Source organism: Chrysemys picta, chromosome 6 (genome assembly GCF_011386835.1).
Source record: "Chrysemys picta bellii isolate R12L10 chromosome 6, ASM1138683v2, whole genome shotgun sequence".
Lineage (NCBI taxonomy): Eukaryota > Metazoa > Chordata > Testudines > Emydidae > Chrysemys > Chrysemys picta.
The window spans coordinates 83461825-83479054 of NC_088796.1; the positions used below are offsets into that span (position 1 = coordinate 83461825).

At 44.8% G+C, this 17230-nt stretch overlaps 1 long non-coding RNA gene across 8 annotated transcripts in view; it reads right to left on the minus strand.

The window, feature by feature from the left end:
• Nucleotides 1-17230, minus strand: part of LOC122174105 (uncharacterized) — a 167431-nt gene that overhangs the window by 108568 nt on the left and 41633 nt on the right. For 7 of the 8 annotated variants that reach the window (XR_010588853.1, XR_010588852.1, XR_010588846.1 and 4 more), the window contains one exon: nucleotides 12882-12957. The exons of the other annotated variant lie outside the window; for it this stretch is intronic. This is a non-coding gene — a long non-coding RNA (uncharacterized LOC122174105). The remainder of the gene's footprint in view (nucleotides 1-12881; nucleotides 12958-17230) is intronic. 8 annotated transcript variants of the gene reach the window in all.

Here is a 17230-nt window from a genome sequence, read left to right on the forward strand (position 1 = left end):
AGGACCCTTTCCTCTTATCTCATGACCGTTAATTTGCTTAAGAGCCTTTGGTGAGGGACTTTGTCACAGGTTTTCTGAAAGTGCAAGTATACTATATCACCTGTCTATATCCATATGCCTGTTGACACCCTCAAAGAATTTTGACAGATTTGTAAAGAGAAATCATGCCTCTTCAAAGCCATGTTGACTCTTCTCCAGCATATCATGTTTATCTCTGTGTCTTATAATTCTGTTCTTTACTGTGGTTTCAACCAATTTTTCTGGTACTGAAGTTAGATTTATCGGCCTCTAAGTGCCAGGAACACCTCTGGAGACCTTTAAAATAAAACGGTGTTACATTACCTACCATCCAGTCAGAAGGTATAGAAGCTGATTTGGATCTGCAAAAGTGAGACTAAAAGTATTGAGCGTGCAGGACTCCTAGTGCTTCCTTCCTCCGTTCAGCCCAGCTCCAACCAGAAAATCAAGGGAAGTGAAATTAAAAATAATAGGGATATGAAGATGAAGGCAAAGGTCTTCTAGACCCTTTAAAAAGTTCAGCATGAATCTCATATTATGATGTTATCCAATGGCTATTTACCACATGCAGTCAGACAATTGATGGTCTGCAGGACTGAGCACAAGTTGAGTGTCAGGAAATCCTGAGTTCTAATCTTGGTTCTATCATTGAACCACAATGTAACTTTAGACCAATCACTTACCCTCTTGACCTCAATTTTCCTATCTGCAAAATGAGGATAATACTTACTCTGCTATCTCACAGGGATGTTATTAGGATTAAACAATGCTTATTCAGAACCTTAGCACTTCTCATACTTAAATATCATTAATTCACAAATTCCATGTGCAATGGAATTACCTAATGGTGTAAATGGGCAAAATTCTATTTCAGTCAATGGATCTGTGGTCATTTGCACCAATAGAGGATTTGGCCCTGCTTTTTTTGTTTGTTTAAAAAAATCTTACAGTAAAATAAGGTGGGAATGGGCAACAGGGGATGGACCACAGAATCATATAATATCAGGGTTGGAAGGGACCTCTGGAGGTCATCTAGTCCAATGCCCTGCTCAAAGCAGGAACAATCCCCAACTAAATCATCCCAGCCAGGGATTTGTCACTTATTGATTATCTGTTCTGTTCATTTCCTCTGGGGCACCTGGCATTGGCCACTGTTGGAAGACAGGATACTGGGCTAGATGGACGTTTGGTCTGACTCCGTATGACCGTTCTTATGTTCTAATCGAATTGGATACTTTATATTTTCTTCCTGTGCAAGTTAAAAAAAAAAAAGATTGGAAATGACTGAGTTCTTCCCATCAAAAAATGTTACTCTTCTCTCCTTTTTATTAAATAAAGAAAACACAAATGTTGTTCATGCCTAGTACATTACCCCTTTCTGGTTGCCCAATAACCTGTCAGAGAGCAAAGACAGCCCAAAAGAAACAAAGGAAATATCAGTTATTTCAGCACGTAGTGAATGAATGGAGACTCAACACTGCCAGACTCAAGGGCCCCGCTTAGTTTCATTACTGTGGGGGTAGTTGCAAGCAAGTTAAAAATCAACAGAGTGCCCTTTAACTCTTATTTGGGGGTAGGTACGGTAAAAAGAATTGGGGGAAACCTAAAGAATTGCATTTGGCCAACATCTTCCTTTCTATAGGAACATAATGAAAAAGGAGAATAGAAATTTAAAATAAATATTGATGTAAACTGAGGGAAACAGTCTGAAACACTAGGGGTTTTTAAATCTCTCAATATTTTAATTCCCTCACTTCATGACCATAGTATTTGTGCACCACACAATCTTGAATGCATTTATTCTCACACCACTTCTGTGAGATACAAGTGCTATTATCCCCAGTCTACAGATGGGGAACTGAGTCCCAGAAAGGCTCTGGGTATGTCTACACTACGAAATTAGGTCGAATTTATAGAAGCCGGTTTTATAGAAATCGGTTGCATACAGCCGATTGTGTGTGTCCCCACATAAAATACTCTAAGTGCATTAAGTCGGCGGACCGCGTCCACAGTACCGAGGCTAGCGTCGACTTCCGGAGCATTGCACTGTGGGTAGCTATCCCACAGTTCCCGCAGTCTCCGCCGCCCATTGGAATTCTGGGTTGAGATCCCAATGCCTGAATGATGCAAAACAGTGTCGCGGGGGGTTCTGGGTACATGTCGTCAGGCACCTCTCCCTCCGTCAGAGCAACGGCAGACAATCGATTCGCGCCTTTTTACCTGGGTTACCTGTGCAGACAACATACCACGCCAAGCATGGAGCCCACTCAGCTCAGCTCACTGTCACCATATGTCCTCTGGGTGCCGGCAGACGTGGTACTGCATTGCTACACAGCAGCAGCTAATTGCCTTTTGGCAGTAGACGGTGCAGTATGACTGGTAGCCTTCATCAGCGATCTCGGTGCTGGCAGACGTGGGGCTGGCAGATGTGGGGCTGCATTGCACACAGCAGCAGCCCCTTGCCTTTTGGTAGAAGATGGTATATTACGACTGATATCCATCGTCGTCGTACTGCAGTGGCTGTCAATCATGGGCACCTGGGCAGTCTCGACGATGATGGCTATCAATCGTAGTATGCTATTTTCTGCCAAGCGCCCAGTATTTTCTGCCAAGCACCCAGAAGATGCCGAGGGCTATCAGTTATGCTGCACCGTTCTCTGCCAGCTTAAGATGTAAAAAATAGATTTGTTCTGTATTCATTTGCTTCCCCCTCCCTCCGTGAAATCAACGGCTTGCTAAACCCAGGGTTTTGAGTTCAATCTTTGGGGGGGGGCCATTCTGTGTGACAGTTGTTTGTGTTTCTCCCTGATGCACAGCCACCTTTGTTGATTTTAATTCCCTGTACCTGTACGCCATGTCGTCACTCGCCCCTCCCTCCGTCTGTCAGATACTAGTTTCGCACCTTTTTTCAGACCAGACGCCATAGCACTGGGATCATGGAGCCCGCTCAGATCACTGCGGCAATTATGAGCACTATGAACACCACGCGCATTGTCCTGGAGTATATGCAGGACATGCCAAAGCAAAACCAGGACCAGCCAAGGAGGCGATTGCAGTGCGGCGACGAGAGTGATGAGGAAATTGACATGGACATAGACCTCTAACAAGGCACAGGCCCCAGCAATGTGCAAATCATGGTGTTACTGGGGCAGGTTCATGCCATGGAACGCCAATTCTGGGCCCGGGAAACAAGCACAGACTGGTGGGACCACATCGTGCTGCAGGTGTGGGACGATTCCCAGTGGCTGCGAAACTTTCGCATGTGTAAGGGCACTTTCATGGAACTTTGTGACTTGCTTTCCCCTGTCCTGAAGTGCCAGAATACCAGGATGAGAGCAGCCCTCACAGTTGAGAAGCGAGTGATGATAGCCCTGGGGAAGCTTGCAACGCCAGACAGCTACCGGTCAGTCGGTAATCAATTTGGAGTGGGCAAATCTACTGTGGGGGCTGCTGTGATCCAAATTGCCAGGGCAATCAAAGACCTGCTGATATCAAGGGTAGTGACTCTGGGAAATGTGCAGGCCATAGTGGATGGCTTTGCTGCAATGGGATTCCCAAACTGTGGTGGGGCGATAGACGGAACCCATATCCCTATCTTGGCACCGGAGCACCAAGCCACCGCGTACATAAACCGCAAGTGGTACTTTTCAATGCTGCTGCAAGCCCTGGTGGATCACAAGGGACGTTTCACCAACATCAACGTGGGATGGCCAGGAAAGGTACATGATGCTCGCGTCTTCAGGCACTCTGGTCTGTTTCGAAAGCTGTAGGAAGGAACTTTCTTCCCGGACCAGAAAATAACCGTTGGGGATGTTGAAATGCCTATAGTTATCCTTGGGGACGCAGCCTACCCCTTAATGCCATGGCTCATGAAGCCGTACACAGGCAGCCTGGACAGTAGTCAGGACCTGTTCAATTACAGGCTGAGCAAGTGCCGAATGGTGGTGGAATGTGCATTTGGACGTTTAAAAGTGCGCTTTTGCAGCTTACTGACTCACTCAGACCTCAGCGAAAAGAATATCCCCATTGTTATTGCTGCTTGCTGTACGCTCCACAATATCTGTGAGAGTAAGGGGGAGACATTTATGGCAGGGTGGGAGGTTGAGGCACATCGCCTGGCCACTGATTACGTGCAGCCAGACACCAGGGCGTTTAGAAGAGCACAGCAGGGCACGGTGCGCATCAGAGAAGCTTTGAAAATGAGTTTGTGACTGGCCAGGCTACGGTGTGAAACTTCTGTTTGTTTCTCCTTGATGAACCCTCCGCCCCACCCCCCCACCCGGTTCACTCTACTTCCCTGTAAACCAACCACCCCACCATCCCCTCCCCCTTCGAGCACCGCTTGCAGAGGCAATAAAGTCATTGTTACTTCACATTCATGCATTCTTTATTAATTCATCACACAACTAGGCGGATAACTGCCAAGGTAGCCCGGGATGGGTGGGGGAGGAGGGAAGGAAAAGGACACACTGCAGTTTAAAATTTTAACTCTTATTGAAGGCCAGCCTTCTGATGCTCGGGCAATCATCTGGGCTGGAGTGACTGGGTGGCCGGAGGCCCCCCCCCCGCGTTCTTGGGCGTCTGGGTGAGGAGGCTATGGAACTTGGGGAGGAGGGCTGTTGGGTACACAGGGGCTGTAGTGGCGGTCTCTGCTCCTGCTGCCTTTCTTGCAGCTCAACCATACGCTGGAGCATATCAGTTTGATGCTCCAGCAGCCGGAGCATCGACTCTTGCCTTCTGTCTGCAAGCTGATGCCACCTATCCTCTTCAGCCCACTACTTGTTCTGTTCATCCCGCGATTCAGCCCACCACCTCTCCTCTTGTTCATACTGTGCTTTTCTGTAGTCTGACATTGACTGCCTCCACGCATTCTGCTGTGCTCTTTCAGCATGGGAGGACATCTGGAGCTCCGTGAACATGTCATCCCGAGTCCGCCGTTTTCTCCTTCTAATCTTCACTAGCCTCTGTGAAGGAGAAACATTTGCAGCTGGTGGAGGAGAAGGGAGAGGTGGTTAAAAAAGACACATTTTAGAGAACAATGGGTACACTCTTTCACGTTAAATTTTGCTGTTCACATTACACAGCACATGTGCTTTCGTTACAAGGTCGCATTTTTCCTCTTATATTGAGGGCCTGCCGGTTTGGTGTGAGAGATCACTCACGCAGTGCCAGGCAACAGATTTCGGCTTGCAGGCAGCCATGGTAAGCCACAGTCTTTTGGCTTTTTTAACCTTCTTAACATGTGGGAATGGTTTCAAACAGCAGCGCCCTCATTTCCCATACCAAGCACCCATTGGGTTGGCCATTTAAAATGGGTGTGCAATGTAAAAGGAGGGGCTGCGGTTTCCGGGTTAACATGCAGCAAAAACCCAACTAACCCCCCTCCCTCCCACACCCAATTATCGGGGATGATCACTTCACCCCTCTCCCCCACCGGGTGGCTAACAGCGGGGAACATTTCTGTTCAGCAGAGCAGGAATGGGCACCTCTGAATGTCCCCTTAATAAAATCGCCCCATTTCAACCAGGTGACCGTGAATGTTATCACTCTCCTGAGGATAACAAAGAGCGATAAGGAATGGATGTTGTCTGCATGGCAGCAAACACCGGGACCATACGCTGCAATGCTTTGTTATGCAATGATTCCAGACTACGTGCTACTGGCCTGGCGTTGTAAAGTGTCCTACCATGGCGGACGGAATAAGGCAGCCCTTCCCAGAAACCTTTTGCAAAGGCTTTGGGAGTACATGAAGGAGAGCTTTCTGGAGATGTCCCTGGAGGATTTCCGCTCCATCCCCATACACGTTAACAGACTTTTCCAGTAGCTGTACTGGCCGCGATTGCCAGGGCAAATTAATCATTAATCATTCAACATGCTTGCTTTTAAACCATGTGTAATATTTACAAAGGTACACTCACCAGAGGTCCCTTGTGTGCCCTCAGGGTCTGGGAGCACGCCTTGGGTGAGTTCGGGGGTTACTGGCTCCAGGTCCAGGGTGATAAACATATCCTGGCTGTTGGGGAAAACGGTTTCTCCGCTTCCTTGCTGCTGTGAGCTATCTACATTATCTTCATCCTCATCTTCCTCGTACCCTGAACCCGCTTCCCTGTGTGTTTCTCCAGTGACGGAGTTATAGCACACGGTTGGGGTAGTGGTGGCTGCACCCCCTAGCATAGCATGCAGCTCCGCGTAGAAGCGGCATGTTTGCGGCTCTGCCCCGGACCTTCCGTTTGCCTCTCTGGCTTTGTGGTAGGCTTGCCTTAGCTCCTTAATTTTCATGCGGCACTGCTGTGCGTCCTTGTTATGGCCTCTGTCCTTCATGGCCTTGGAGACCTTTTCTAATATTTTGCCATTTCGTTTACTGCTACGGAGTTCAGCTAGCACTGATTCATCTCCCCATATGGCAAGCAGATCCCGTACCTCCCGTTCGGTCCATGATGGAGCTCTTTTGCGATCCTGGGACTCCATCATGGTTACCTGTGCTGATGAGCTCTGCGTGGTCACCTGTGCTCTCCACGCTGGGCAAACAGGAAATGAAATTCAAACGTTCGCGGGGTTTTTCCTGTCTACCTGGTCAGTGCATCTGAGTTGAGAGCGCTGTCCAGAGCGGTCACAATGAAGCACTGTGGGATAGCTCCCGGAGGCCAATAAGGTCGAATTCCCTCCACACTACCCCAATTCCGATCCGCTAAGGCCGATTTTATCGCTAATCCCCTCGTCGGAGGTGGAGTAAAGAAACCGGTTTAAAGGGCCCTTTAGTTCGAAAGAAAGGGCTTAGTCGTGTGAATGTGTCCAGGCTTAATTCGATTTAACGCTGCTAAAGTTGACCTAAACTCATAGTGTAGACCAGGCCTAAGTGACTAGTCCAAAGTCACACAGAAAGTCTGAAACAGAACAGGGACTTGAACTCAAGTCTTTCAAGTCCCAGCATAATGCCCTAGCCACTGGACCATCCTCACCTCCAGAAATATATTCTGTACTTCTTTCTTTCCCTCCTGTTTCCTTCGGCCCAGCTCTCCAATTTATATGCACTGTGTTCCAATTATTATATTCAGAAATCCTCTATTGCTCTAGTACCTGTATCCCATATAGTCTCTGCTAGTTACAATATATACCCTGGGGGTGGGAACAGTAGACTTTTCTGATCATGTCTCAATTCTTGGCCTAGGAATCTGTTTAGCAGAACCTCAGCTGGTCTGAGTCCACATTCAGTTTCAAGATTGGCACTAAATCAAAAAGCACCTGACTCCTGGGCAAGACTAAATTGCCTACAGTTTTGTCTATAACTGGTGGCCAGGTGCTGGTCCAGACTTATCCAATTAGCAGAGTCCCCCATTTAGTGGCAGGACATACTGTGTGTGCGTTCTAAATATTAGTACAGCTCATCACCAGCACAGTTTTACAAGATGAGCGAAAAGGGGAGGATTTCCTTGCTGAACCACTCTCTGGTCATCTGTAATGGAAGTCACTCTTTACTAGACATGAGTCTGAGCTGGGTCTAAGCATTCTAAACTCGGGACAACTCAGATCTGGATCTGAATGTTGTGGTTTAGGCCCATCCCTGTTCTTTTGCTTCAGAATTTCTCCTCCTGAACAGAAATGCTGCTCTTATTGCCAGCTGTGCTTGCCAAATGGCAGAAACAGAGGTGGATGAATCTGATTAATGGAGCTCACTGTGTGGGCATCCTGCCCACTAACTAAGACTCAAGCTGGGGCCCTCACAGTCATTAGACAGCAGCTAAACCAGGTAAACCTAAATGGAGTCTCAGCCAAATGGTCAAGCAGATAAAATAACTATGCTAATCTGGTCTCAGATGCAAGTCACTCTTTGCATATCTAACATACAGCTCCTACGAGCAATGTGAATACAATAGCGTGCTACATCCCTCCAAATATCACCCAGCCTCCAATAGTCTGCCCTGATGTGCTGCCACACCTGTGTCAGATTGTATTCAGGCACCCCTGGCTGCCTTAACCTCATGGCAAATTTGAAATTGGGTATTCTTCTGCTTCCAGCATTCATCAAAGCACTTCACTGTTACCTGTGAGCCAGATGGTTCAGCACATCCTGAAACTGCAGTGATGTTTATAGGAAACAAGAGTTACAGTTAGTGCTCACCCCCACCCAAACAGATTTCACGCCTGAGGCAACAGCCTCAATTCTTTGGCTCAGTGTCCTAAATTGCACAGAATACATTGGGTAGAGCCACTGGAGCAGCTATGGTGAGGATCACATTAAAAGTGATAAACAACAAGACTTTCTGCATAGATTCCAGTTAACAAGGATACTAGGCTGAATGCCACAAACAAGAATCATTAATAAAAATAAAGGAAAGTCTCCATGAAGCAATTGGCATACTCTAACTTAGTTGCTGGCTTATTTCTGAATCTGATGCAGAGATGACATACTTGGAAACTAAACCTGGGAGTTCAATACTGTAACCAGGTGCTCTACAGAGCCTATTTGTGGTGATGGGGGTTGGGGAGGGAGTATGGTGGGAAGTGCGCACACGCGTGAGTTAGAGGAATGATGTATATGTTTAAGGATAAGGTGGCAGAAAGATGTGAATGCAAGGAAGGGGCAGGTTTACAAACAGGAATATCAAGGATTAATAGTGGGGAAATACTGCAAACAGTTTTCCACAAATATTCACTCCATTTTTTAAGATTAAATTAAACTTCAGCTAAATTCACACTCCAAGTGCGTTTGCTTTCCATGAGTATAGGAGACTGATTTTTCTGAGCATGAATACTTGAAAAGAGCAAAGTTCAAAGTGACATGATGAGCAACTATAGCATGAAAATTCATAGAAACCAAGTTTTAGATTCATACCTCTGAGGGCACAGGCTACAAGTGTTTTCAAGCTTGCCCAGTTTGAGTACAGAAACAATGCCATGACTTATCTGACTCTTCACAGATCAAGATTCAGATACTGAATATCAAATATAGCAAACTGTTTGCAGTCAATTAAGAAAAAACAGGTCAAATCAATCCTCTGAATCTCTGGGGATTCACTATATATCTCCTAAAACTGCTGAGTAACTAGCAAAGAGCATATATGAATAGAAACAAGTAACCCAACTTGTCTCTTCCCACACGCATAGATCATCCAAAATTGGCATTATGCCAGGGTACCCAAGAACAGAGTCTCAGCATTTCAAGAAGCCCCATTAACTGTCACAATGAGAGTCTAAACTAAATTAAAGTAGGGTCTGTCTAGTTTTGGCTACTGAATTTTATTCCTGCATTTACCAAAGTACTCATTAACAGAGACATTTATTTTTGTAATATTACTACTCAGAATATTTGTACTCCTTTTCATTGTGAAAGGTGAACCCCATAGCTAATCCAACACTAGCAACTATTTTTTGTGAGAAAAATTTACATTGAAATTTTGAAGCTTCCAAATCATTTTGACCAGCTCAGGTGCATAATTTTCTAACATATCGGATGTTTCTCTCCCTCCTGTTTCCTTTTTTTGCCCCCATGCAGTCGTACTAACGAAGCAGAGGACACAACTTCTAGAGATTTGCTCAGCAGAGCATCACATTCCAGACTAGCCACTGCCACTAGAGCTCTGTATACTCACATACTCAAGGGAACACTTTAAGATTGGTAGTTCCAAGAGGTCTACCACCTTTTTTCTTATATGTTTGAGAAGTGCACATATTTCCCTGTGGTGAAAATCTGCCTTCTTTTGTTGAGGCACGATGAGCCCTAGACACAGCAGAAACAGTGAAGGTCTCCTCTTGGATCTCATGAAGAGCATCCACATACTGTGTCCAAAGCTCTGAAGGGAGGATTACATGGAAGAGCTGATGGATTCATTACCAGGCAATCTATCAGCCAAAACTTCTGTGCCAGGGGTAGCAGTGACAGAGTTACATTTCCTACTACCCCAAACTCTCATGGAGAAAATCCCTGAGCTGAGACTGTACACAGGGCCCAAAAGACACTGTACACAGGGCCTCAAATAAGCACACAAAAGAAAACATGGCAGTATGTGAAAGAGAAGAAAAACGCACAAGTGAAAATTTTAGTAAGGAAACAGTTTACCTGATGTATTTATATATAAAGCCTCTGGTGCTACAGAAATTATTTGAAAAAGGCTTTGAAAGCATCCTTTTTAAGGCAAGAAAATTACTCCTTTTATGTGTCACTGGAACTGAGTACATTAGACGTGTCTCTTCCCTTCTGGACCCTCAGACTGAGTCCAGCCGGAGTGGTATGTGAAATAAAATAAGTTTAAAACCTCAGATAATCACTCATGTTAGGATACCATACTAGCACTATAAAAACTGTCAAAGATTAGGCCAGTGTTTGAAAGAGACTTTGAGCTGAGCAACTGCAGAGCAGAGATATGGGTCCTTCTGCTGTAGGTTAAGGCTTAAGTCATTGCCAGGGCAATATGGAAAAACATGAAGTGCAGCTGCTTCCACTCACTGCACCTGGCAACTAGATTAAGGGGGGGGGACGGGGGGAAAAAAAGACTTCGGTTTCCAGAGCTGCGGGCAAGGTCAGCCTTGACAATTTTTTTAACCAGACCTGTGAAACATTTTTATACCAATTCCTCCCACCCACTCTGAAAAGAAAATGTATTAACTGATTCTTGCCCACTATTATCACACTCCACTCTGCATTACTGTGAACAAGCAGCACAAGCCTCAATTTCTGTGAATAAATAGGGCAAGCAGACCCCTGAATGCTGGAAGTGTCCCTGTTTTCAGGGTTGTCCCTGTCAGTTTTACAGAAAGTAAAGGGATTTTCTACTCCCCACCCCCCTCCTCCCAATTATCTCCAGCCAATTGAAGGAACCTCTGGTCAGCTGACTAGGTGAAAATGACAGCATGCTGAGTAAGTACTATATCATCTCAGGGACCACCCCTCTGTCTGTCATACAATAATGTTGCCATCCTACCCTACTACGTGATACCTCTTAGGCCTTGCCTACACCAGCGACAGCGTGCAGAGAACGTGTAGCTATACTCCACAGTGAAAGACAGGCTGCATAGCTACACTCTGCAGTGAAAGGCTCAGGCAGGGGGACAGGGGAAGCAGCTAAAGGCTCAAGCAGCTCTTCTCTGCAGCAGGGAAAGGCTCAGGCAGCAAGGAGGCACCGGGACACTATGCTGATAAAAATAGTAGTGTAGTCAGGGGAGGCACTGTTCGCACATGATGAGAGCAGTGTTGGGTACATACACACGAGAACCGTAGGGTATTTACTCACCTCACCATCTACACTGCTATTTATATCCAGGATAGGGGGCGTGCAGTGTACGTACTCTGCACACTTCCGTAAGTGTAGACATAGCCTTAATGAGAATGTAACTCCATTCACTTCAGATGAGTCACTCTTGATTTGAAGTGAATGGCGTTACATTCCTGCAAAACTGGTATGAGAGAAAAATCTGGCCTTGTGATTCAGGGCACAGCTGTGAGTGGTGAGCCTAGGCAGAGCTTCATTTAAACCACAAGAGCATGCTTCTTTCATGTCTTCCAAGGTCATGCGACTTCTATAAGGCTACTGACTTAGTCCCACATGACATTTGAGAAACCTTACACAAAAATCTATGTAGCCCACATTAAATGGATTAAAAACTGGTTATCTGATAGATCTCGAAAAGAAATTGTAAATAGGAAAATATCATCCAATGGGGGTGTTTCTGTTCTTAGCCCAATGCTATTCAATACCTTTATCAATTATCTGGAAGAAAATATAAAATTATTACTAGTAAAATTTGCAGATGACACAAAAATTGGTGGAGTAATAAATGATGGGGACAGGTTTGTTATATAGACCAAACTGGATCACGTTGTAAGGTCGGCTCATTTAAACAATGTGTGTTTAAACAGAGCCAAATGTAAGGTCATAATTACAGAACAAAGGAAGTACTTACAAGACAGGGGACTGCATCCTGGAATGCAGTGATACTGAAAAAAATTTAGGGGTCAATATAAATAACCAAGTGAACATAAGCTCTGAGTGCAATGCTGTAGCTAGGAGGACTAATGTGATCCTTGGACATATAAACAAGGAAATATGAAGAAGGAGTAGGAAGGTGGCACTAATTCTGGACACAGCACTAGTGGGACCATTACTGGAATACTCTGTCCGGTTCTGATGTCCACACTTTGAAAAGATGTGGACAAATTGGAAAAGATTCAGAAAAGAACTACAAAAACAATATGAGGGCTGGAAAACATGCCTTTGAGCTTCTTTAGTCTCTCACTAAATCTATTTATATTATCCATGAGAAGGCCAAGAGGTGACTTGATCATGGTCTACAAGTACCTATATGTGAAAGAGATGTCTTATAATAGAGGGCTCTTCACTCTAGCAGAAAGAGAGTCATAAAGAGACCCAGTTAAGTAACCATTTATTAAATATTTTCAAGGTCTACATCAGTAAAATTCTTTCAAAGTTTAAAAGACTAAGGCTCCAATTGTGCAGGGGGCTTCATGTAGGGGACCTATGCATGAAATCAAGGTGGCCATCTGCACAGAGTTCATTGCAAGATTGGGGCCCAATTCTCACCACTAGTATACAGACCACTGAAAATTTCCTGAAAAGCGCATTCCCTAATATGTCATTTGCAAGAGCAGAGACACCATCATGAAACACTTTATGATTATTCTTTAACAATAATAATGCTTTCTATTTAAAGAACATCTTTCTCCCAAGGAAATCAAATGCGTTACTTTGTCTAGCTGAAAAATTGTGTTTTGTCAGTGTGTGTCTTGCATGTCAGGTTAGGCCTGGGGACACTGTCAGAATTCTGACTTGCTATATGGCTTTCAGCAAATCACTTAAACTAAGTTTACCTATCTGTAAAATAGGTATAATACCAGTTAGCTATAGTACCTCACAGGGTTCTTGTGAGACTCAGGTGGCAGAGTGGCACATCTGATATCCATAGCAGTCTTCCAAAACAACATATCTGCAAGTATAAATATTTACTCTATTATGATAAGTAGCGGTTGGGTTTTTTTGGCCCATTAGACTTATTAAAATAAATTATCACAGATAGAGGAGTCAGCCCAAGTTCTAGGAACATCTGTGTTATTCCCTGTAAATACCGTATTCCAGAGACAATACAACTGAGAAAGAGGGGTAGGTGATAGCATGAACAGCAGCCTGCTACTGTGATGATTCTCAAGCTTTCCAGCTCACCTTTGCACAGGATCATCTGAGGTTTCCGAAACCAGTTCTAGTGTAAAGTAACCTTTAAAATATCCATTTGTTCAGCCTCATTTAACTCCTGAGCTCCATCTTATTTTAGCTGCAACTTTCTCTTTATTACTTTCATCCTGTGCTAATATATGATCTCATTCCTAAAATGCTCCTCCTTCCTTTTTGCAACTGAATCAATTTGTGAAATATAAGGCACTAAAGAGCATTTCCTCATAAGGGTGTATTCATACTGAAATATATGTAACAAGGGAAATCCAATTATATTTTCAACTGAAAACCCAGCACTACAGATGACATTTTAGTATAAAAAAAAAAGAGAGAGATTTTTAGCTCATTGAGCCCCACAGAATTTCAGATTTAAGAAGCACAGTTATAATTTATGATGCATTGCCCCGTGGCTACGCACTGTACAAACACAGACCCCAAAGTTACTCTGCTGCAGAGAGCTTTTGGTGATGAAAAGAATTTTGTTTTTAAAAATAAATGCACAATTGTAGCTTATCCATATATAGGGTTCAAAAACTGTAGATAACATTTCTGTGGGTGGGAGGGGAGTTAAACAAAAGAGCTAAGGCCTTGGCTACACTGGCGCTGTACAGCGCTGCAACTTGCTGCGCTCAGGGGTGTGAAAACGCCCCCTCCCCCCGAGTGCAGCACTGTAAAGCGCCAGTGTAATCAGAGCCTGCAGTGCTGCACGCTCGCTCGCAGTGCTGCAAGCTATTCCCCTCGGAGAGGTGGAGTACATACAACGCTGCGAGAGCGCTCTCGCAGCGCTGGCAGCGCGACTACACTCGCGCTTCACAGCACTGTCGTGGCAGCGCTGTGAATTCCCGGGTGTAGCCAAGGCCTAAGAGGGCAATCCTGCAACCCATACTCACAAGCAGAGTCTTGCTAACTTCAGGGCAACTGCTCCCATGTTTTGGCCCAATTCTCATCTCACTCATATTAGCATAAAACCATCATAAATCCACTGTCATCAACAGAGTTTCTAATCCCAGTTACAATCCCAATTCTAATCCCAGTTACAACAGAGTACTGAGGGCCTGATCCAAAGCCCATTGATATCAATAGGAGTCTTTCCATTGACACAAGTAGGCTTTGGATTAGAGTCTTACACACTCCATTTAGACATTGTGCTTGGTTGCTATGCAGATGGGTAGGTTAGTGGAAAGAGTGTAAGGAGTCTATCATAAGGTGGTCCCTGCCCTGCTGCAGCAGGCCATGCTGTAACAGGTGCCCCCACCTCAGTTTCCCCTAGGGTGACCAGACAGCAAGTGTGAACAATCGGGACAGGAGTAGGGGGTAATAGGAGCCTATATACGAAAAAGACCCAAAAATTGGGACTGTCCCTATAAAATCAGGACATCTGGTCATCCTAGTTTCCCCTTCAAGGCCCCAAATAACCCCATGTCAGGCTCTCTTGCCTCAATAATACCCCTCCTTAGGACCAGTTCATTACCAAAACTTTGTGCAAAATAGCCCATAACAGAAGCTCCTGGACATAGTCTATTTAACATCCCCTGTTTATGTAGTTCTGAAAATCACACATTCTCTTGTCCACGAACATACCACCCACTATGCTTCAGCATCTTCCACCACAACTGGGCTCATCTGCATGTTTGTCCTTCTACCAGCACACCACCCCATTCCTTCCTGCTAGAGTGCAACCCTGCTCTTCCCAGTAACTTCCCTGCTTCTCTTCTGGGAGTTCATCTTCACCAGGGGAGCATGCCTTACTCCCTCCCTAGTCTTCTGTCCCAGGCAGCTCTCACCTGCACTTTTTCCTAACTAGCCCATGCAGCTCTCGCTCACCAGATTTCTCTTCCCTCTAGGTTTCAGGTGCCCTGCTTTAAGCCCAATTAGGGTCAGATAATGACTCACAGCAATGGCCCTGCTCCCTCTTAATGGGATAAAATCACCCTGCGACAGAATCCTCCCACCTCACCCCATTGCACAGAAGTTGGGAAAGCAAGGAACTGTAGGAAGAGGACTTTGAAATAAATATGAGTCTAGTATTATCCACCTAGGAAAAAATTCTCTACAGCTCCAATGAAAAAACACAAATGACCCATTCACTGCGTCTTGAGAGAGTAATTCTAAATGAATGGCCAACAAGCTGCCTAGGTACTTTCAAGCATAAAAAATTATTGGGACTATAGTGTGATTATAGCGGATTATCATGGGATTCTGCAAAAAGGACATTGTGTCATAACAGTCTGCAGCATAAAAGTTTAGCATTTCTGACCTGGTGCAGCCCTGTTACACTTTTTAGTACTCCGGTGAGCCAAGATTTCCTATTCTGGCCAGGCATGAATTCTGTCATCACAAATAAATCTGCAATAGTTACAGGAAACAGTGCGTAAGAGAACCACTCAACCCACATGAGATTCTTCTTGACTAGGCTAGGGCAAATCTATTTGTATTAAACAGGAAAAATTACCTCTCATTAATGGAGTACTACTCAAATTGCACAACACAATGAGTAGCAGTAGTATAATACATTGTAAGCTACAGTTTGCTCACCATGAGATTCAAAGGATCATACATAGCGCTGTTTGAATATCACACAACACAGCTCACAATGCTTTATTGGGATCACCAGTTCAAAGACAAAAGGCCAGAGGAATAAAAAAAAAAATCTTACTGCTAAAATCCAACAAGCATCTTGAAACAAAGACAGTTAATACTGAAATAATTATACAAAAACACATAACCAGAAACTAGAGCAGAAGAAATTCTGTGACATGAATGTCAAACAGTTGCCCCACTGGAAGTGAGAGAACACTAAATTTCAAACAGAAATTAGTGGCTAGCAAGGTAACAACTAAATTCCATCTGCATCAATGTCATCTATCTGAACCCTCTTTCAGGTGTGGGGCTTTAGACACAACGCCCACAGAGAGAAGGACTGAAAAGAGACTGGAACTGCAATTGAGACTGCCTGTCTCACCCATGATCGAGCCAGTCTGTGGGGGCTGGACCAGCAACTTGATTGGTATGTCTGGGCAACCAACTTCAGGCCCCAGAGATCACGCACATGTCTAGGCCATGTTAGCAGAGCCTGGAGGAGATCCTATGACCAAGAAGAAAGGTAGCTGCAGGGTGTCAGATTGGAACTGAAAATAAGTAGCCTCAGAGTGATTTTGTGCAGTAGAGGGTAAGACAGCCATTTTGGCTCTCCCTGTCAGAAGGGCTGAGACTGACCCAGAGTCCCCAGCTCAGCAATGGAGAGAGACTGAGCTCTAAGATTCTGCTTCACTCATGAAAAATGAAAGCCACCTGAGCTTGGTACACCTCCTTTGCACTATGGGGCCACATGGTGAGGGTTCAAGGCCACTAAGGACTCCATCTAGCTGAAAGGCAGAGCTGTTGGCCTTCTAGCAAGGGATACCAGCATTTCACAACCAACTCCACTCCCATCAACACCCAGATAAGGCCTGTGGTGAACTTTTGGGAGGGAGGGACTTTCTCATACTATTGTTTTAGTTAGTGGGCATTTAGCTGTTGTAGCATGAGCTCTGGTCAAGTGAAAAATTCTCTTAGTTGCAGCCTCATTTATTTAAAAAGCTTTGTTTCCCTTGCCCATTCCCTTCCCCTTCTTTTAATTTTCCCGTATCCTTTCTGGGAATAAAATTGGGTGAATGCCCACAAAAGCTTATGCTCCAATACATCTGTTAGTCTTAAAGAGTCTTAAACTCTCTGTTGCATGTTACAGATCCAGACTAACACGGCTACCCCTCTGATACTCGGGAATAAAATGTTTACCTTAATGTTGGCCATTGATTTACTGGGCCTGTGAATTGTAATATCCCAGATGTCACAGGGTTTGTTACAAGTGTATGCACCTGGTCACTAGATACTGAGTGCTAAGAACCCATAGTCCACAGGTGCTAAGGCAGAGGAAAGGGGGGTCAGCAGGGATCAGATCCAAAAAGGCACTTAAGCATTGTGATATTGAGCATTGCCACATTTAACTTTTAGGCACCTAACCCTCCCCCCCCATCTCTCTCTCTCTCTCA